We start from the raw sequence: 23,359 nt of genomic DNA, 5'->3' as shown, positions 1-23,359 counted from the left end.
CCCAGTGGCTTCAATATCACACTGGTGCATATGTGTGCATGTCCCAAAGCCTGAGACTAGAAGAGAAGGGATTGCAGCATGACCATCACCCCTGGAGGGAGGAGGGGGAACAGGAGTGGTTTCTCATTTTCCCTCTCTGTCTGTCTCAGACAGCATACATGCTCTATAGCAAAAAAAAAAAGAAAAAGAAAAAAATCCAAATAGGTGGAAATGTAATGCATACTATAAAGCTATCATGCCTGGTACAAAAACTAACACATTCAGAATGGAACCTGTTATATGTTAAATTAGTACGTGATATAAAAATCATCATCAATCCATCCAAAAAGAATAGGTCATTGAGTAAATTGTGCTAGGAAATTGGATACTTGGGGGGAAAAGTGAGTTCGACTCTATTTCCAAAAGTTGCCTTGAATAGCTGAAATTTTAAATGTGGAAATTCTGATAAAATGGTTATGTAGAACAAAATAGCTAACAATTTTTTAGGCATATGAATGTATTTCTCCCAGGAGCGAGACAGTCACAGGGACAGAGGCAGGACCACCACAGGGTCTCGAGCCCACAATCTACGTCCACCCTCAGCAGCCCTAGCGAGACAGTCACAGGGACAGAGGCAGGACCGCCACAGGGTCTTGAGCCCACAATCTACGCCCACCCTCAGCAGCCCGGGTCATGGGCATGTATGTCCCCAGAGTATTCAGGGAGGTCTGTTGTGCTGCTGTCCAGACTAGCATCCGACATTCTTCACCAAACCCCCCGTACAACACCAACGCCCTAGTGTCACCACGGATGCGTGGGTACAATGACACATGGCTATGGAAATCATCCAGACTCAGCCAGCACAGCACACCAGCTAGGTTGTTCAGCACTCTCATACGTGGTAAAGAATCATTGTGATACAAAGCACAGCAGGTTCTGGAATAAACGAGGTGGGAAGTCCAAGGGCGCTGGCCAGCAGATGCACCGATTTGATTCCAGGTATCAGGAAACCAGAGCAGAGAACCCCAAGCCCTTCTACCTCAGAAAGACGGGAGCTTGTGATGGAAAGAGGTTTACATTAAGCAAGGTGGAATCACCATGGTTTTTGCTAATTTGGACTTCCTCTTTTCTGGGGTGGTTGTAGCAAAGTATCTTATAAAACGTCTATTAGTAAGAAAAGAGAAAACAAGTACGTAAGAAAAGTGATTAATTGGATACGGAGGACATGTTAGAAGGTTTAGAAGACTGTTTCATGAAATCCTGAGCTAAGACATTATACACACACAAACAAGATGATTGAGTTTTCTATGCAAAAAGGGTCAACCATAAACCAATAAGCCTAGAAAGAGTTGAAGCTGACAAAAAAGTTGATTCCAAGAAACTATCAAAACTTAGAAATAGAAGAAAATTATCTCAATTCATATTTGCCTCAAATATGTTTCTTAAAATCAAAACCTAGGGGCCAGCAAGTAGCGTGGTGGTTAAGAGCACTGGAGTCCCACATGGTCGACCACGGTTCAAATCCTGGGCCTGGTGGCTTGCTTTCTCACTTTCCCTCTCTCTTTCTCACTCTGGTCACTCTCTCATTAAATTAAAAAATAAAGTTAAATAAAATAATTCTTTTAAAAAATCAAAACCTAGAAAAAGGACATGAAGTGAAAAGCTACTTAATAATTTCACTTAAGAACATGAATACAAAGAAATTAAAATAGCACCACATGAAATCCTATAATATATTCAATAATAATAATCCTACCGGTGATCCTACAATAAATTCCAATAATAATCTCCAAATCCTACAAATAAGTCCAATAATAATTCCCAAGATAAACTCTAACATAGCAAAGACAGTTCAATAATAAAAATACTGGGGCCAGCAGGTGGCATGGTGGTTAAGGGTGCTGGACTCCCACATGGTAGCTGTGGTTCGAGTACCAACCTTGACAGCTTGCTTTCTCATTTTCCCTCTCTCTCTCTTTCTCTCTCTCTCTGGCTCTCTCTGGTGATCCCATATGCCTTGTGGCAAATTTAAAAATAATCATGATAAATAAAATACAACAAGTACTTCTTTAAAAAAAACAATAATAATACTATTAGTATATTTATTATACCAATAGATTAAAACGTTAAAGGCATAGAATTCATCTTTTTTAAGAAAGAATAATTTATTTATTCATTCATTTATTTTAATTTGATCAGAGAGAGACACACAGAGAGAGAGGGAAAGTGAAAAGCAAGCCACCAGGCTCAGGACTCAAACCATGGTTGGTCATGAGGGAATGTCCAGTGCCTTAGCCATAACGCCACTTGCTGGCTTTGAGAATCCATCTTAATAGATGATGAAAAGCCATTTATTATAATTTAATAAATATTTTTGGTTATTTAAATCATGTACAACAAAATTGAAGTATAATACAGGGCACATGCACCACGTGGTACAAAGTACTTTTTCAACAAATCATAGCAAAGACATACAAAGAAGCATATTTTCAGAAAGAATAGTTTTCCATTAAAATCTGTGCTTGGGGAACCAGCAGTTAGCGTAATGGCTATGTCGCTGTTCCACGTGGTCGACCGCGGTTCACTGTCCCAGACCCGGTGGCTTAGAACTCACGCTGGGCGCGTCTACGTGCGTGCCCAAGATCCCGAGAGGAGAATGGAGGAGAAGGGATTGCGCTGTGGCCATCCCCCCTGGGGGGTGATTTCTCGCTTTCTGTCTCTCTCTGTCTGGCACCCTATAGCGAAAACCTCTCAAAAAAAAAAATCTGTGCTTAACCTTGCCTGAATTTTCTAAGTTATTCTAGGTAATTCTCGAGTTCTATATCAATTTCAAGCCAAGACAGACACAAATACAAGACATTAATTTCGGAAGCAAAGAGAATATTCTTATTTACATATATATTTTAACTAAGCATCAAAAAAAAAAATCAGCTAAAATTAGATAAAAGTAGCACAAGTAAGAGTGTAACAGTGTTTGGTTACAAAGTAAATATTCAAAATCAATACAAATCGGGACCAGCAGTTAGCGTAATGGCTATGTTGCTGGACTCCCACGTAGCCGACGCGTCTGCGTGCATGCCCAAGATCCCAAGAGGAGAATGGAGGAGAAGGGATTGTGGCGTGACCATCCCCCCTGGGGGGTGATTTCTTGCATTCTATCTCTCTGTCTCTCTGTCTGTCTGGCGAGCGCACGCTCCCTATAGCAAAAACCTCTCCCAAAAAAAAAAAAAAAAAAAAACAATCAATACACATCAATTCCTACATTCCAGTAGTAATTATTTTTAAAATGTAATGAATAAAGACCTAAACACAATATAAACATTGGCTGGGAAATATAATCCTTAGTTGTTCAAGTCAAAGAGCTATTCATTGTGAAAATGGATGAATGACCATTGAGTTTACATCACCTGGACAAAGTACATGTATAAGTAATAAAAATGATAAATGCCCAGGACCAGCAGTTGGTGTAATGGCTATGTCTCTGGACTCCCATGTAGTCGACCACCGTTCAAGTCCCGGACCTAGTGACTTAAACTCACACCAGGTGCATGCGCGTGCGTGCCCAAGATCCCAAGAAGAGAATGGAGGAGAAGGGATTGCGGCGTACCCATTCCCCCAAGGGGTGATTTTTCACTTTCTGTCTCTCTGTCTTCCTGGCGAGTGCATGCACCCTACAGCAAAAACCTCTTAAAAAAGAAAAGAAAAGAAAAGAAAAATGTCTACCCCAAAATTTTCAGATAAGTAAAAATTCTAAAAAGTAAAAAAGTAATTTTAAAACACTTAAAATTAAGGCTTCCTAGTGATAACAGAATGCAAATTAAAATATTAATCATATGTATATTTCTATCAGATTAAAAATACTCTAAATAATTATAATACCTTCTGTCATCATGATTTCAGTGAGATACACATTTCCAAAACTGCTGATGTGAGCGTAAAGTGAAACAAACTAGAAAAGCAAATTGGTCCTCTGCCCCAAGACTGTTAACTGAAATACTCAGTCCTTTCGCTGCAGTAATTCCATTTCTAGAAATCTATCTTAATGCAACAATGATAAATGAGATGAAAGAGTTTTGTAACAGAATGTTCACTGAAATTGTATTTTTTAATAACAAAATTTTTAAAATCTAACTGACCAACAAAAGTGAAATGATGAAAATAACCATGATAGAGACACATAACAGAACACTGATCAGCTGGTGAAGTCATGCTTATGTAGAATATTTGCAAACTGCTTTAGCTACACTTCTTACATAAAAAGTAAGACAAGAATATAACTTTTGTTCACAGTACTGTCCAAATTGGGAGTGGGTATTAAATTTTACATGAAAATACTTCAAAACATTAACCATATTCATCCCATAATAATAAAATGATGATGCAAGCTATGTTTCATATTTTTTCTTATAAGTTTTTATGGCATTTTATGTTATTTGCAACATACTTTAGACTTTAATGAATCATAAAACCAATGATATTATATTAGAGATTGTTATATTAACATTACTATTTTTCTTAAAATTGGCAACTTTAAAACCCAAAACAAGGTCAAGAAATTGTCTTCATCTTCTCAGTCCACAACTGAGCTTTAGTACCTACTTGTGTGTTCACATTTTGTCTCATTTCTCTCTCTCTCTCTCTCTCTCTCTCTCTCTCTCTCTCTTTCACTTTTAGATTTTTGCCACAGGGCTCATGCACTCTCTGGAGGGGAGACAGAGAGAGAAAGAGAGAGAGAAAGTAAGAAATTATCGCCCTGTGGGGAGGCCATGCTGCAATCCCTTTTCCTCCACTCTCCTCCTGGGATTCTAGACTCGCATCCACATGTGCCCAGTGTTATTTTAAAGCCTCCACATCTGGATTGAAACCGTGGTCAGCCATGTGGGAGTTCAGCGCCTTAATCACCATGCCACTGTTGGCCCCACTGAACAATTTTTCAATTCAATATCTTTTTTTTTAGAGAGGTCTTTTGTTATAGGGTACATGCACTTGCCAGAGAGACAGAGCAGAGAGATAGAGAGAAAGTGAGAAATCACTTCTGAGGGGGTATGACCATGCCGCAATCCCTTTTCCTCCATTCTCCTCTCAGGATTTTGAGCATGCACACACACGCACCTGCAGTGAGTTTTTAAGCCTCCAGGTCAGGGACTCGAACCGTGGTCCACTATGGGGGAGTCCAACAACATAATCATTATGCCATCTGCTGGTCCCTTAATTCAGTATCTTGATAAATATTTGAAAAATAAGTTTCACAGTAAAGAAGATGTCCTGGAGGATCAGCAGTTAGCGTAATGGCTATGTCGCTAAACTCCCACGTAGTCGACCGTGGTTCGCATCCCGGACACGGTGGCTTAAATTCGCGCCAGGCGCATGTGCATGCATGCCCAAGATCCCAGAGGAGAATGGAGGAGAAGGGATTGCAGCATGGCCATACCCCCTGGGGAGTGATTTCTCGCTTTCTGTGTCTCTGTCTCTCTCTGTCTGTCTGGTAAGTGCATGCACTCAATAGCCAAAAAAACCTCTCCAAAAAAAAAAAAAAAAGAAAATATCCTTAATCATCCTGAACTTTATTTGGCGCATTATTTTACTCAGCCCGAAACCTTGCCCACAGACAGAGTGGCATAATCCTGCTCTTCCGTTTCACCCCAAACAGGCAGAAATTAACATTTTTATATTTAAGCTTATTTGTCATAATAAGCGAAATAAAAATATAGCTTCAATTTATTTTAGCCAGCTGAAATTATGGAGAAGAAAATTAAAGGCAATAATGTTGTTTAAATGAACATGAAAATATATTTTAAGTAATCACACACTACAACGGTCAGCTGCCACCCCGCATGCCAAGCGGTCGTTAGCCGACTGTGTTCAGCCCTCTGAGACAGGTACGTTACCTGCTTGGTTTTCTAAGTGAGAAGTTGGACGCACAGAGAGGTTATGTACTTGTCCAGAATTGCTCAGCAGCAGGAGGTGGGGCTGGGACTGGCTGCTCAGCAAGGTGTCTCCAGCGTCCATACGTTTGGCCAACACTCCACACTGTCATCACATCAGAACAGAATCATCTAGAAGATTCCCACAGCTCTGATTTGGGTAACAGAAGAAAGTTCCATCTCCCTTCATTGTAGCCGAGGGAAACACATGCTTACGTGTTGATACCATTAGAGACTGAGTCTAGTTTTTACTTTTAGATCGACTACGGTACATTCAATAAATTTAATAGACGGAATGACAGAAGGAATATTAGATGCAGAATCAACAGAGCTGGTCAGGCCAAGAACGATGATAAAACATTTTATCACCGTGAGTAGTAAGTACCACCCAACATCGACATACGGGTTCATGGGTGTGTGTGTGTGTGTGTACGTGTGCGTACGCACGCACCTGCATGTGTGTCTTGAGATGCTCTCTATCTGTCCTTTAAGTATCTTCTTCAATTCATCACCCAGCTCCACATTCAGACTTGCAAAAATGCTCCAGGCGAAGGGTATCCTTCCAGTTGATCTGTTTGTTGTTGTGGTAACAGCATGTGTTCTGGGCAGAGCCCAATATTTTAGAGCCAAGAGGATAGCACAAAAAAGATACAATATTCAGTGAAATGTCCGTAAAATCTTCCAGCTGTGCCACTTGCAGCTTCTATGACATATCTAATAAAAAAAAAATCAGATCCACTGGAGCCATAAGACAATTGTCTATATATGTGACATTTGATGAAGTGAGAAAAACGTCCCCGCAGACTCACCGAGCAGCATTTCCAAGGCAGCAGGTCGGCCTAAAGCACCGTGCGTGTTGTGCACATGCAGCGACTGCATGCATGGTACTTCAGGGCCGGCCAGTGTGCCACGCGGTGCTCTGAGCTCAGTGTTACAAACTACCACTTACGAAGCTCTGTCTGGTCATCCTGGGCATATGTCTGAAGATTTATTTTCAATTGCTGAAAATAAAGAGCTGAAAATAAAGCTATTTCTCAGGGTTTTTGTGTCTACATGTGCCAAAGTATCCAGTTCTCAGAAGTTTTTACATGCTCTTTCTACTCCACTCAGAGATTCACTGAAATATAATTGTACTTCTCATCACACTGAACGAGGAGCAAGAAGTGGTTTTTGAATGAAATCAGCAAATATCTTAGACCAGATTCCAGGGATAGTTGTCATACTCTCAGGATCATTTTAGCATCAAGAAATATTGGCCAAGGACCTAGAAACTATTAGTTTAGCATGGCCAAAAAAAAAAAAAAAAGAAATCAGGTAGGAATTTTTTTTTTTAATCTCTCTCTTTTTTTTTTTTTTCTTATGTTTTTGTTTTGCTATAGAGCACAAGCACTTGCTAGAGAGAGACAAAGAAAGGGAAAGTGAGAAATCACCCGCCAGGGGGTATGGCCACACCACAATCCATTCTCCTCTCAGGATTTTGAGCACACATGCACACACAGCCAGTTTAAGTTTCAAATTGCCAGGTCCAGGACTCAAACCATGATCAGCCATGTGGGAGTCCAGTGCCTTAACCATCATGCCATTTGCTGATCCTTTTAAGTATTTTTTTTTAATTACATAAATTCTGCAGAGAGAGCATTATGTCACCCAACGAACGGAATGCAATGTAAGCATCAGTTACCCATACATTGAACCTGCGTGTGATGCAGATAGATCTTAACGGTTGTGATACAGTGCGCCATCGTTCTCAAAACTGGAAGAAGAAACGTGGTTGCCTAAGCCCTGTTTTGATTAAGGGTGGGTTTGTCACAATCACAATTCTTTGTTATGATTCTATGGCTGTTAAAGTTGTGAGTTGATAATTTAATATAAATGTAAAATAATATAAATACAAAACATTATGGCCTGTTCAAATGTTGACTAGTTTTTGGTTAACAATTAACTTGTACACTTGGCCCTTACAACCAGTTAAACAAGGGTGATGAGAATGAAGTAACTTTGAAAACAGTGCTGCAAAGCTAGAATGAGTTTTTGGGTGCTGAGCCTGACGCTACACCCACAGCCAAAAGAGCTACTCCTTTTGTATTAGTTATAACCGAGGTTATCAACCAAGGCTGCACATCAGAATCACAAACACTGTTTTTAAAACTGTCTGTACCCAGGCCTTCCCCAACTCCTTGCATCAGAATCTCAGAGGTAGTCCTGTGTATTTATTTATATGTATTTTTAAAGATTACCAGGGATTCTGCTGTGCTCTGTCACTGTGGAAAACAAATGGTCTAAAAAGTTAAAATGGTCACATGTCACTGATGCCTTACCATCGGGATGAACTTCGGTGTGGCTGGCTGTTGTTAGCTGTGCCCGGGGTCAAATTCGGTCATGTTAGAAAGTGTCATTTCTTGGTTATGTGGCTGCCTTATGTTGACTGGACTGTTTTTCCTATCCTTTCAGCTGAAAATGGTATTTCCTGTAAGTACATGAGAAATATCAATTTCCTTCAGCGACTATACCGTCCCCTAATGGAGTAAAAAGCCCCTAGTTCACTGCTTTAATGCTGACAAGGCACTTGGAGAGACGATCTATCCTTCCAGATAGCCCAGGAGAGCAGACACAAATACATGGTCTCCTTCCGGCACGATTAAAACCAAACAGACCAAAAACAAATGAACACACCAAGTTTCTGAAACAATGACATTTTTTCTTTGAAAGGTTTTTGACATAGAGCGCATGCGCTCACCAGAGAGAGACAAAGAGACAGTGAGAGAGAATGTAACAAATCCCCCCTGGGAGGGTACCTACACTGCAGTCCCTTCTCCTCCATTCTCCTCTAGGGACTTTGGGTACACATACACATGTGCCAGGTGTGATTTTCGAGCCACCAGATGCAGGACTTGAACCACAGTTGGCCATGTAGAAGTTCAGCACCTTAACCACCATGGCACTTGATGGCCCCAAACAATGGTTACTTTTAACAAGAAACCTCAGAGACAAGAGAAAAATATTGTTACCTGTTAAAACGTACACATAACACTTGAACAGAGTGACCTAAGTCTAGTGTATGCTGTATCTTTAAGAAGGATGTGTAACTGAAAGATTAGAGGACATAGATAGAAGCATGGGAAATCGTTATAGATACTACAGAGAGTGGATTGCTGTCTCTTGATAATCTGTATAGGATCCTCAGCTGGACTGATGTGAGGTGTATTTGTGTTGGATAAATTCACTTTACAAGCCAAGTGATGTACAGTGATTAAATACACAAAATAAATTTGTTTTTGTTTTTTGTTTGTTTTTAAAGAATTATTGTATTTAACTTTATTTGTTTGTTTGCTTTAATTTGACCAGAGTGGGACAGAGTGAGAAAGAGAAAGAGGGAAGGTGAGAAAGCAAGATGCCAGGTCCAGGATTCAAACCGCCGTTGGTCAGGTGGGAGTCCAGTGCCTTTAACCACTATGCCACCTGCCAGCCCCAGTATATAAAATAAATTTAGAGACCAGCAGTTGGCGGTAATGGCTATGTCGCTGGGCTCTCCTGTGTGTGTACCACGTCGGAATCCCGGACCCAGTGGCTTAAATTCATGCCAGGTGCGTGTGCATGTGTGCCCAAGATCCCGAGAGGAGAATGGAGAAGGGAATTACAGCGTGGCCATCCCCTTTGGGCGGGGGGTAATCTCTCACTTTCTGTCTCTCTGTGTCTCTCTGTGTTTCTGGCGAGTACATGCACACTATAGAAAAATAAATAAATAAAAAGTAAAAAACTCTCAAAACAACAAAGAAATTAAACAAATAAACCTTCTGTGGGGTCAGCAGGTGGCATAGTGGTTAAGGCACTGAATTCCCACAGGGACAACCATAGTTCTAGTCCGGGATCCAGAAGCTTGAAAATCAAGCAAGGTGCATGTGCTTATATGTGCCATGCCTTTCCTGAGACAAAAATGGAGGAGAAAGGGTTAAGGTAGGGCCACTGCTCCCAAGGGGTGATTTCTTACTTTCCCTGTCTGTCTCTCTCTCTGGTGAATGCTTATGGCAAAAACCAAAAATAGATAAATAAGCCTTTTTTATTCATTTCTTATGGCTGCTGTACAAAGTACCACAACTGGGTAGCTTACAACAACAAAAATGTGACCTCCTACAGCTCTGGAGGCCAGAAGTCCACACTCCAGATGCAGGCGCTATTGTTTTCCACTGGAGGCTGAGGGCAGGTGCCTCTCTGCTACTCCTGGGGGTTCCTGGCCACTTTTACCCCTCCATGGCTTACAGATGCTGACTCCACACTCTGCCTCTGTCTTTATGTGGGACTCTTCCTGTATGTCCCTGTGCCTTCACGTCGTCTTCTCGTAAGGACCGGCATGGACATGGTTGGGTTTACGACCCACCTGAACCCATATGACTACGCTCTGGCGTGATTTTATCTGCACAAACCTGTTTCCCAACGAGGGCGCATTCACAGGGGCTTGAATTTAGGACTTCACTGTATGTTTTGGGGGGAATCGGGGTGCACAATTCAACCTACAACATATTCTCTCATTAGCTACACAGGATTTTTTTGTTTTTTTTTGTTTGTTGGTTTGTTTAATAAATAACCAGTGGACCAGCCCTGTGGCCTTATGATTATGGATCCCCCATGGCTGACTCTGTCCTGGAATTCCAAACCCAACAGCTTGAGAAACATTCTAGGTGCATATGCACGTGTGCCCCAAATCCCTACAGCATAGAGAACTGGGGGAAAAGGGGTGGCAGTGTCATAGCCCATTGGAGTTCACTTTCTCCTTCTCTCTGCCTTCCTCTGGCAAGTGCGTGTGCCCTCTGGCAATTGCGGGGGGGGGGGGATTGGCTGACTTTGCATTTTTCTGAAATAACTTATTTTCTGAAACAAAATCACATGCAGGTCAGGTAATTTTAACTTTAAGGAAACTGCTTAGGCTTGCTCAGCCTCAGTTTCCTCATTTTTCAAAGAGTAAAATTCTTGCATAAAATTCTTACCAAAATGAAATATGACTCCAGCAGGTGGCATGGTGGTTAGGGTGCTGGACTCCCACACGGTCATCTGCGGATGGAGTCCTGGACCTGGTGACTTACACTGTTGCTTTCCCTCTTTCTCTCTAATCTCTCTCTGGTAAAATTAAACAATAGTAATAATGATAAATAGGATAACAGTTTTACAAATTAGATATGACCGTGTGTGTGTGTGTGTGCACGTATATTTTATGTATGGCGGAGACATTGAGACATTGAAGACTTATTGTCTGATCTAAAACCAATCTACGCAGGTATGTATGTATGTTTGCTAGAGGGCACATGTGCCAGAGAGGAAGAGGAGAGAGCATCTCCCCCACCCCCATGGAGCATGGTCACAACACAGTCCCCACCCCCCTTTCCTCTACCTCCTAACCGCACCTGGCGTGTTTAAATCACCAGGAACGGACTCGACCCACTGGAGTGGCCATGTGGGAGTGGTTGCCTCAATCACCAGGTTGTGAAACCAGCCCCCAAACTAATTTTCTAACCATGCCCCTTGAGGGTGCTTTCTCCTTCTCGCCTCTCTCTTTCTCTGGCAAAGACATATGCTTTCTGACAATTAGAAAAAGAAAAAAATGAAGTCGTCGGCATCCTAAAAACTTGAATAACTTGCTTATGGCACTAGAGCTAGGGGTGAAATTTTGGAAAAATAAATGCCCGATTTTCTAAATCTAGATACTTTTACTATATTTTGTGCTTTTGGAGCTGTACAGATACTGGGTATTTTTCCTTTTAGTTTTTAATGTTATAAATGTTAATAAACCATAGTCAGGGAGTGACTCACTTTAAAATGTGCCTTAGGAAGCCAGAAACTAATAGATATTCAGTGTGCTTATTATTTTCATCCTCAGTCCTCCGTCTTACTTTAAACAGAATATGTGTGTGTGTGTGTGTGTGTGTGTGTGTATACTTTTCAGCTTTACCCTCTTCTACTTATAGAGTCCTCATTTCGGAATGTCTCCTTTCAGTCATAAATTTTCTTCCGTTACAAGGGAGCCCGAGGCGTCGCTGGCCACAGGCTCAGTCGGCTTCGACCGAGGCAGCCAGAATCGATATTTGACAAGGATTCATCTAATCACCATTCTTTCACCTAGAGGGTTTCAATCTGGTAACTGCAAGCAAGGCATGCATAACTCTGTCAGATTTTCCTATGCCAGTATGCCTAGTGCTTTCTGATAAAGGGACCGAACTTAATTTGTGAAAATTACAGAATAACTAAATCAGGCCACCCGGCTCACTCAGACTTCAGTGTGTTACATCCGACACAGTGTCCACTTAGCTGTAATCAGTGTTGTCAGAACAGCATGGGTATCAGGACCAGCAGGTGGCATAATGCTTACATTGCTACACTCTCACAGTCTACCATGTTTCGAGTCCCAGACCCGAGGAGGCTTAAGACTCAGACCAGGTGTGTGCACATGTGAGACCAAAATCCCAAGAGAATGGAGGAGAAGGGACTGAGGCATGACCAGTCCCACAGGAGGTCATTTCTCACTTTCTGTGTTTCTCTCTCTGTCTTTCTGAGTGCATGCGCCCTATAGAAAAAATCTCTGGGGAACCAGCAGTAAGTGTAATGGCTATGTCGCTGGACTCCCACGTAGTTGACCATGGTTCGCGTCCCGGACCCAGTGGCTTAAAACTCACGCCGGGTGCGTGTGCGTGCATGCCCAAGATCCCGAGAGGAGAATGGAGGAGAAGGCATTGCGATGTGACCATCCCCCCTGGGGGGTGATTTCTCGCTTTCTGTCTCTATGTCTCTCTCTGTCTGTCTGGTGAGCGCACGCGCCCTATAGCGAAAAACCTCTCCAAAAAAAAAAAAAGAAAAAATCTCTGTATACACACACACACACACATAACAACACACATACACACACATACATACATACATATATATTGTTTTAATTAGACAAGGGTCTTCAAAAAATGCATTGAAAATGTGTATTAAGAAAAAAAATGGGGAACCAGCAGTTAGCGTAATGGCTATGTCGCTGGACTCCCACGTAGTCGACCGCGGTTCGTGTCCCGGACCTGGTGGCTTAAAACTCACTCCGGGCGCGTGTGCGTGCGTGCCCAAGATCCCGAGAGGAGAATGGAGGAGAAGGGATTGCGGCGTGACCATCCTCCCTGGGGGTGATTTCTCGCTTTCTGTCTCTATGTCTCTCTCTGTCTGTCTGGCAAGTGAATGCGCCCTACAGTGAAAATCTCTCCAAAAAAAAAAAAAATGCATGGATTTCAAAAACATGTTTTGCACCAAAGGATACTCATATTCTTTTTTTATTTCCATTTTTTTTTTTACATTTAATTACTGTATGGCTTTACAGCATCCCAAATGAACTTTCCAGGCAAAAAAATATACTGCACATTGGCCCAGCCAAGGACATTATCATACACCTAATCAACAGGTAATTTTCCATTTTCGTCTCCATTAAATGTTTTGTTTTTCTTTTTTTTTGTAAACTCATCCTTTAATTCCACATTTTCATACATTTTTGAAGCTTCCTCATATGTTACTAATATGAAATGAAATTGGGGACCATTTTGTTGTTAGTCATATCACCAACCAACCAACTGGGCATTTCGTAGATATTTTAGTCTTTTGTTGTTAAGTTGTATTCTGAACAATTGTATTAATCTATATCAATTAACCTTAACTAAATACATTTTATTTAGACTCTTTTGGATAAACATAATTGCTTTAAAAAATTGTTTTACTGTGTTGGTGTATTCTGTACCTCTCTAAATGCATGAAGGATATTTGCACTAAAGGAACGACAGGCTTTATGGTCAAGCATTTGGCTGTATCATACACTAAACCATCAAAGTGGAGATTATTATGAATTTATGATAAAAATGATAAACTTTATTATCTAATGTTATGGGAAATAAGCTTTTCTCAAAATCTTCTGACTCAACTGTAGAAAATTTTATCCATTTTTCTGAGGAAAACTGCAATTACTTTTATTTTTCTTGTCAGCATTTTGTGACAGAATTTTTTCCCCAAATATTCTAATTTCACCATGAATATTTAACATGAGAAGTTCCCCTCCCACAGAATAGAAGGTGAGTGCTCTATCTCTTAGCAGGACTCGCCTCTGATTTTCATCAACTCCATCCAAGATGTAAATCTCTAAAAGTTACATAAAAGCTTAAAGCCTTATTGTAAAGATAATGCATTCCCAAAATTGTTCAATCAAATGCAGTAATCTGACATAGAAGTAGTAGTGCCATCAATTATTTTAAAATAATCTGTGCATTAGTCGGGTTTTGTGAATAATTTGAAATCACTTCCAGATAGAGTAAATGAATTCAGATTCAATTATTCAAACACTCTCAAAATATCAAGTAGTCAGATAGTATCTATATACTAATCATCTACTACGGTTATATAAAAGCAATAACATCATGAGAAATGGCAGAAAAAGTTAAGTATTGTGTTAGAGACTGTGTTGATAATGCCATCATTTCTATCTTTTTAAAAGTTAGAAAGTTGTACGTTTCGTGGTTATACAGGGGAGGGAATTCAGCATTTCTTAATGGCAGTAGTATTTTAAAAGAAATTTTAAGAGAGAAATTAATTCTATTCTTAGACTCCAAAATGGTCATTAAATGACTCCTACAGCCAAATAATATCAGAAACCCATAAAAGAACAGAGAAACGTTATTTTTCAAGCATTTCCTCTAGTATTGACTATAGGAAAAGAAACTAATCAAGGTCCCAACTTAGGCCGAGTTGTGGTAAAAGTGATTACAAGGTCTTTTCCCCTGTCTTCCCCAGGGGCTCAAGATTGCAATCAAGGTAAGAGTTTTTTCTTGGACACTAATGTGAAAAAAAAAATGTTCTTCTATAAAGTAGAGATTGTAATATGTCCTCAGAGTTGCAGATGTTTTTAGATCTCCATTGTGGAAAGATCTCTAAGATAAAGTCAATATTGGTCAAGATTTAAACCCTCAAATCCTGAGCTTACACATAAGCTCCTTCCAACGTGCCAAAGAACAAACACGTGGCGATGAGCAGGCAGAGAGACGTTTCTCAACACTCATAATGTCGGGCTTCAAGTTCTACAGTCTGCCCCCTGAGAAAGCTGAATCGATGGGTCAACAGCATAGAACAGGAATAGGCCAAGTTCTTGTGAAAATTACAGTTGTGCTAAATGAAAAGGGCTTAGAAAATTAATGTTTGATAATGAGCACACAATAAATTTCAGCTCTGGGTTGTACTATTCCTTGGGCTTATCTGCTGGTCCTGTCTTTTCTTTTTTATTTTATTTATTTATTTATTTATTTTTGAAAGAGAGATTTTTGCTATAGGGCATGTATACTCACCAGAGAGACAGAAAGCAAGAAATCACCCCTCCCCACCCCAGGGATGACCATGCCAAAACTCTTCTCCTTCGTTCTCTTCTGGGATTTGGGGCCACATGCACGTGCACCCAGCGTGAGTTTTAAGCCACCGGGTCTGGGACTCAAACTGCAACCGATGATGTGGGAGCCCAACGATGTAACCATTATGCCATCTGCTGGTCCCCCTAGAACTCTTAATTTAATATTGTGGTGGTGAAGTCATAAAAAGATAAACCAGTAAAAACACTTCTTACTGAGGCTTCTCATTCTGCCATTTTTTTGATGTCCTACCCTGACTAGGATTCACTTCTAAAGGCCAAGGAATATTTGCCAAAGGAGGGACAGCTCCAGGATCATTTGACCACATTAGTGACATGGAATTCTGAGAGACAAAGGGAATCAAGAGAGAAACATAATTCACAACAGGAGAGATCCCCAAAACAGCAAAGAACAAATATCAAAAAGTCACCGAGATAAGGGCCTTAGTGTGCACCAGGTTTTGTGATAACAGTTCTTCTAGTTGTGCAAGGGAGGAAAGCAAGGAGAGGAGTGGGCAGAACAGTGATGAAGAGCTCTGTGTTGTACAAGCTCTTAGACTAAACGTCCTGAGCCGGCGTACCCACGCTCTTCACACAGTGCCTTCTGTAGCGCGAGTACAAAGGGCAGCCTGAGGGGCCAGCAGGTAGTATAGTGGTGAAGGCCCTGGACTCCCACGTGGTTGACCTTGGGTCGAGTCCTGGACCCAGTGGCTTGAAACTCACACCAGGCACATGTGCATCTGTCCCCAAAATCCCGAGAGTGGAGAAGAGGTTGCAGCATAGCCATCCCACAGGGGATGATTTCTGGCGTTTTCTGTCTCTCTCTGGCGAGCACATGCACCCTATAGAAAACTCTTTCTGGAGAAAAAAAAAAAGAAGAAGTACATCCCAAGGGCCTGGCCAGAGGTGTGGTGGTTCAAGTAACTCTCATATAACTGATCAACTGATCATGGTTTGAGTCCTGAACTTGGCATCTTTCTTTCTCACTTTCTCTCTCTCGCTCGCTCTCTCGCCCTCTCGCTCTCTCACTCCCTCGCTCTCTCGCTCTAATCAAATTAAAAATGAAAAATAATAATAGTAAATAAAACTGAATAAATAATTATTTAAAAGAGAAGTACATTCTGAGAATCTGCAAGTCAGAAAACTGGTTGTTTCCCAGTATTTCTGTCAACGCCCAGTTGCCCCTAATTAACAGAGAAGATGTAAATGCTTATTAAACAATGGGTTCACACAGTGTCTCCATTCCGGATCACTTCTGTGAATGTAGGAAACAGTGTAGGTAACTGGTTTTCTTCCAAGTATTTCCTGGTTCCACGATTTCCATTCCTGAAGTTCCTAACGCATTCTGATACAAACCGATCGTTAACTAAATCCATAGAAAACAGTAAAATGACTCCAGGAAAACAGCAATGTGCACAGCGGGCGTTAGACAGAAACATAAACCAAAAGTGAGCGTAAGCCCGCCGTCAGGGGAGACCCCCACCTTCTGCGATCCTCCCCGGGTCTTGACAGAGTGGGCACAGAAGACCTTTCAACCAACCGCAGGAGAAAGGCAGACGTCAGATGAGCCTGCGGCGCCTCCCATGACGCCACACTCTTTGGAGATGCAGGAAACCACACTCGGAGTCCCTGAAAAGTTTAAACAATAGGGGCACCCCAGTCTCTGCAAGCCTCTGGGGGACTAAGAGTACCTACAAAGGCAATTCATTTCTTCAGTTTACAACCCTGAGAGCTCTGGGGAATGCGCATTTGGTACGCCTCTTCCATGAGGTCAACACAAGGGGGCGGTATTTTCCTCACGTTCCTTTTTGGTGGAACTGTTGAAATGGCAGAGATTTGTATGCCAGAGGGGGAATGAAAATTTCTGAATTACGCGTTTGATAACAGGCATGGCGGGTAAAGGATTAGTGATCAGTGTTCTGGTGAGTGACCTACAGGCCCAAGCTTTCAGAAAGAATGGTAAGTGCTTGTCCTCTCCAGAAACAAGGATGCAGAAATGACAGCGAGCTCCCAGAGCAGGCCAGAAAGATGGACACGAGCCCCTGCATCGCACCTCACAGTCAGACCGGGGGACAGAGCGTAACTCTTTCAGAGCCCTCGGGGGCTGACTGGCAACCTAATAGCAACTCCACACAGCAGATCTGTGGTCTGCATATGTGTTGCGTGTTTATTAGGGTAATACGGAGGCATTCTAAGACATCAGTCTTGTTAATCAAGAAGTTTACCATCTAAGGAAATTACTGAAACAAGCAATTACTGGGTACTCGCCACAAAAAATAAGCTCAAGGAAGAAAAACAAATTTGTTACATCAAAATATTATGTATTATAGAAGGGACCAGCAGATGGCATGATGGTTGTGTGATAGTCGACTGTGGTTCAAGTCCCGGACCTGGTGGCTTGACACTCATGCCTGGTGCATGTGCAGGCATGCCCAAGAACCAAGAGGAGAATGGAGAAAAAAGGATTGTGGCATGAAATCACCCTGCGGGGGCGGGGGGATGATTTCTCACTTTCTATCTCTCTATCTCTCTGATGAGCATTATCCCTACAGCAAAATTCTCTCTAAAAAGGAAATAAGATAAATTATATACTAGAAAAAAGTGACTTGGACAAATAGTAAACTTAATCTAAAAATACAAACAATGGAAAAATATTAAGAACCTCCAAATGACAATATTTTATATAGATATTAAGAATGTTAGACTTCTAGATTTGACATTAGTCCAGGATCTCATCACTGGTTTCCTCAACTCCCTACTGAAATGCCCAGATAATGATAAGATAGGGGATCCCGTAGCAGCACAGAACACAAAGGTGACAACGATTACTAGCCATTGTCTTTGAAGAAGTACCACCTGAAGTCCAAAAGATTCGGTAAATCTTTGCACACGATGAATTTAAAGGACAAATCCTAGAAGAACAGACAGAATATGGGACAGATAGAAGACATTTGAAAACCTCTTGCCAACTGCTGTATTCCAAGGTACATAAAACTCATGAATAAAAACAGGTACAACGGGGGTGGGAGGGGGGCTTTCCCTGACGTGCTGGGCTGTGCCAACATGGAGAAGCAGAACTCACAACGCCCTCTCTCATCACTGAGAGCGAAGGCTCGGTAAATTGCTAGCTCTGGAGAGCTGGCCTCTGCCAAAACGTCACTCACGCAGAGCGAACTGCATGGAAATGAAAGGCCGTTGATCTGGAATGCCCTTCTCCCAGCCGCTGGATCACAGAGCTGATACTGTTACCTCTCATCAACAATTTCTTCTACAAGACACACAAGAAAACAATTCTAATAATACCCTGTAGAAAGGGAGGGGGCACAAACAAAGCCCCTGACTCTGTGTGTGACAAGTATGAACCTGGACTGATGCACTAACAAAACACAGCACTGGGCCCGGATGTTATTGTCTGCAGTTGAAGTGGGAAAGAATATAGCTTGTTACTGATACTTCTGGGAAAACAGACGTAACTCACGACATAGCACTGCAGTCCTAGTATGCTTCTATAAGGCATGAAGTATTTAAAATAAGGTGAAAATGGATTCCATGATAAAATACCTCGGATAAAATGGAACTTGAATAAAGCATAGAAAACAATGTTAAAAGAACGATCATAGATAAAGCAACACTGTAGAAGCAGAAACACACCAGAAGACTTCATCTAATATATGAACGTATCCCATTTATAAAACTACCAGAATGCACTGAGATAGGACAAGGATGAAAAATATAATAGAAATACATCAGCAGAGAAGACAGAAGTAACTATTTAACATTATTAAAAAAAAAAATGGAACAGTTGCAACATTCAAATGCATGATTAAGCACGCGTGCACACACACACACACGCACATACGCACACACACACACACCCCTCAGATGAAGGCTACCATCTGCATTTCTAAAGCGACTCATACCTTTACAGAAACAAAATTAATGAATGTAGATAAAATGTAATGTACCCTGATGAAAAAATGTTAGCATCGTATCTGAAAAAAGAATCTCATAAGCAGAAAATCAAAAGAAAAATATGTTGAACTAGCTCCAGACCGAGCTGTCTTATTTGTAATAATGCCATGAAACAGCACCACAGAGTATGAGGAATGAACATGTCAGACTTTAGAAATTCTTTAACAAGAGTGAATGTTCCACAGAGAAAGGAAATAGGGTATTCTCATAGAGACCACATTAAAAAAAAAATAGAAAAACCAAAATTTACTTGGAAACATATTCTAGGTAAATCCGAATTGGACTGAAATAAAGAACTCAAGAAGAGAGAAAATGAGATGGAGGAAGAGAGTATAGTAAGGAAATGACTTACGTCAGGATGCGACTAAGCCAAAACGATTGTTAATGCTATCAAAATAAAATGATATAAATTGTGTGATAATTATTTACACATAGAATATATATTTACGTTTTAAAAGCATTAATGAATTGGAAATATTTTACCAAGTGCATAATGATGGAAATCTTTTCTTTGTAGATACCTTTTACAAATTCTTTAACATAAACACCACAAGTAAAAGAAAAGTCATGTGACCATTTGTTTATGAGATTTCTAAAATTCTCATTTTAAGAATCTCACATTGGAATATAAGAAGACCCAGATATGAGTTCACGTGTGAGAAAGTTTTCATGGAATATTTGTGTTATTTTCTCTTCCGAGAGAAAGAGAAGGGAAGGGCAACGTGATCATGGCAGGCTGTACTGAATACAACAGGTGCACCAGAGCTCCATTTCTGCAGTTTCAGTATCTGCACTTGACCAAGGCGTGAAATTCATGCCTCAACGATCCAGGATGCTGAGGGTCTCCTGGGGCAGATCATCCCTTCTGATGGCCTGTCAGAGGGCCAGTAGAAGTCTAATGCTACATTACGATGCCGACGTCATTTGTGTCACTCCTCTCAGTAGGCAGTTGACCATCTCATGTCATCACAAGAAGGATAAGCACGGTCCAGTAAGATACACATAAAGAGAGGGAAAGTGACAGCGTCCATGTAGCTAGTATTACAGCGTAGAGCTGTAATTGTTCTACCTTGTCATTGGCTAGTGCTGCCCCTTTCTTACTGTGCCTGCTTTATTCATTAAACTCTATCATGTGTATGTGGGTACTACTTGTGGTTGGAGACATCCACTAGGGGTCTTGGAATGTATCCCTTACAGATAAGGGAGGCCTACTGTATAGCTTATTTTTAAATAGATAACGAGTTGATTACCATTGTATACCTGTCAAAAAAGATTTGGACAGAAAAAATAAATGAGGGAACCAGCAGTTAGCGTAATGGCTATGTCGCTGGACTCCCATGTAGTCGACCGCGGTTCGTGTCCCGGACCCGGTGGCTTAAAACTCACACCGGGCGCGTGTGTGTGCGTGCCCAAGATCCCGAAAGGAGAATGGAGGAGGAGGGATTGCGGCGTGGCCATCCCCCCTGGGGGGTGATTTCTCTCTTTCTGTCTTTCTGTCTCTCTCTGTCTGCCTGGTGAGTGCACGCGCCCTATGGCAAAAACCTCTCAAAAAAAAAAAAAAAAAAAAAAACTACTGTACTCCTCTACCTAGGAATTCTAACTTAAAAATAAAAAAAATGAACCAATGAGAAGGCCCAGCATCTGATATAACAGACATGGTAAGAACAGATCGATTATGAATGGGCCTTTTCCAACAAGCGCTAAGGAAAAAACACAACAGGAGGGGACAGAAAATAAAGTTGCCAAATGATATATGTTCAAATATAGCCTTCAAAAATGATGTATGTTCAAACGCAGTGCTTTCCCTGAGGTACCTGACCAGACCCCAGCTCCAGCAGGGCCCACGAGTGGTCATCAGAACCATGTCCTTTGCCAACCACACTCAGGGATGAGGTCCAGACTGCGAGCCCTGGGGCCAGGGATGGGGAACAAGGGAATCAGTGATTAGTGATACTGGGATTGGCCGTTTCAATCTTTTTCATTTTGTCTAGTGAATACATGATGTTTCTATTCAAAAGTTAATATTTCGGGGACGAGCAGTTAGCAAAATGGCTATGTCACTGGACTCCCATGTAGTCGACCGTGGTTCAAGTCCCAGACCCGGTGGCTTAAACTCACACCAGCACGTGTGCATGTGTACCCAAGATCCCGAGAGGGGAACGGAGGAGAAGGGATTGCGGCGTGGCCATCTCCCCTGGGGGGTGATTTCTCAATTCCTATCTCTCTGTCTCTTTCTCTGTCTTTCTGGTGCGCGCACACACCCTATAGCAAAAAACCTCTCCAAAAAAAAAAAGAAAAGAAGTTAATATTTTGAAAATAGTTATTATAGATACTACATGGGATGATCTCAAGATAAGCATTGAATCAGGTTGTAAAGGTAAGCAAAGTATTTTTTGGTGATTGCCACGTGATTGCCAGAGAGAGATGCACATGAGCACCAGAGAGACTGAGAGAGGGAGAATTCAAGATCACGCACCCCAGAGGGGACGGCCATGCCACAGTCCCTTCTCCTCCATTCCCCTTTCAGGATTTTGGGCACACACACACACACACACACACACACCCATTGTGATTTTCAAGCCTCTGGATGCAGGACTTGAACCATGGTCAGCTGTATGGGAATCCTGTGCCTTAAGCAGCAGGTGGTGACCTGCTGGCCCCAAGTTGTACAAATTGTATTCACAACTCTGGAGAATAAACTAAGCTTGGAGAAAAAGGCAATAACAAAATGATATGGACAGTAAGATGACCAGGCATTTTCCTAATGTCTAAACATTCCATGATGTGGTTATATTTTGAATCATTTTAAATTATTTTAAACATAATTGGTGTCCAATTAATGCACCTTAAATATGGACTAAGACAGCCAGCCCATGGTGTGGTTGCGAAGATGAATAGATTCCACATGCTCGACTGTGCGGTTTCAGTCCAGACCTGGTGGATTGAGAAACATGTCGAGCATGTGTGCATGCAGGCCCAAAATTCTGAAGGGAAGAGAGATGGAAAAGGGATGGTGGTGCGATCATTCCCCAAAGGGTGCACCTTCTCTCTTCCTTCTCTCTCTTACCCTCTTTTTCTCTCCTCTCTCTCTGTCTCTCTCTCCAACAAGCACACATACCCTCTGGAAAATAAACATTAGTTATTTATATGCGTAATAGTATCACACTTTGCAGACTTTAAACAGATGAGAAGGAAACCAATGAATCTTCCGATACATGGAAAGGCTCTCTAAGAATCTGGAGCTGGACCGGCAGAGGGCACGGTCACATCACCGACTCCCCCACGGCAGGCAGTCCCAGTGCTACCTGGCAGCTTGAAACACTAGGTGGGTGTGCGTGCCTGCCCAAATCCGAAGAGGAGATTGGAGGAGAAGGGATTAGGGGGCACTTCTCGCCTTCTGTCCCTCTTTGGCTCTTTGTTTTTCCTGCAAGCGCGCCCTATAGAAAAAACCTCTTAAACAAATAAATGTAAATAACCAAAGAACCTGGAGCATTGAAAGAAGTGGCCCGGGCCCAGCACCTCCATGGGCTCAGCCAGCCGCCTCTGAGAGCACCCACCTGAACCCAGCCAGGGAGCCTACAGGACTGCGACGGCCCTCCCGGAGGACTCCAGCTAGCGCAGAGGGATAACGGCAGCTCGAAGAACCCCGCACATGCGCACCAAGGAAGGGGTGCACAGAAGCAGGTGGTGCCAAGTCGCCAAGGCGTGGTCGGTAGGCATTGGGAGAGTGGGGCAGCCAGTCCTTCTCCCATGCACTGAGATGGTGGAAATCCGTCCAAGCCAACAAGGAATGGAACACCCCGGAGGCATCAGTTAGCCATGGGGGTTCCAGAAAAAAGTAGCGCCTCCGCAGGCTGCACCAGAGCGAAGATTCCAAGGGATTCCAATTGCTGCTGCGGTGACGCCCTTCCAGAGAGGGCGGTCGTACCGGAATCATGGACACCTGTCAGTTTCAAGACCAGATCCTGACCTGAGTCAACTCCCTTTAAACCTCTGGCACCACAGACACCACTTCGTGTACTATACACTCAGTGAAAGGCCACAAGATTTTCTGGATTTAGACCTCCTCCATTCATTCCTTCAAAAT

The 23,359-nt window shown here is 42.0% G+C and overlaps 1 long non-coding RNA gene across 2 annotated transcripts in view; it reads right to left on the bottom strand.

The window, feature by feature from the left end:
* LOC102486463 (uncharacterized) overlaps positions 1–22,912 on the bottom strand; it is a 35,033-nt gene extending 12,121 nt beyond the window's left edge. Inside the window, exons 1-3 of one of the 2 annotated variants that reach the window (XR_337269.1) lie at positions 22,830–22,912; positions 8,222–8,370; positions 6,445–6,504 (exon numbers count right to left, since the gene is read on the bottom strand). This is a non-coding gene — a long non-coding RNA (uncharacterized LOC102486463). Of the gene's footprint in view, positions 1–6,444; positions 6,505–8,221; positions 8,371–22,829 lie in introns of those variants that run through there. The other variant, XR_337268.1, reaches the window with a different exon arrangement.
* Positions 22,913–23,359: the final 447 nt, after the last annotated feature.

This window comes from Tupaia chinensis, unplaced genomic scaffold, assembly GCF_000334495.1.
Source record: "Tupaia chinensis unplaced genomic scaffold, TupChi_1.0 Scaffold145057_1, whole genome shotgun sequence".
Lineage (NCBI taxonomy): Eukaryota > Metazoa > Chordata > Mammalia > Scandentia > Tupaiidae > Tupaia > Tupaia belangeri.
Note: the sequence above shows the minus strand (reverse complement) of the source record. Positions and strands in the feature narration are given on the sequence as shown.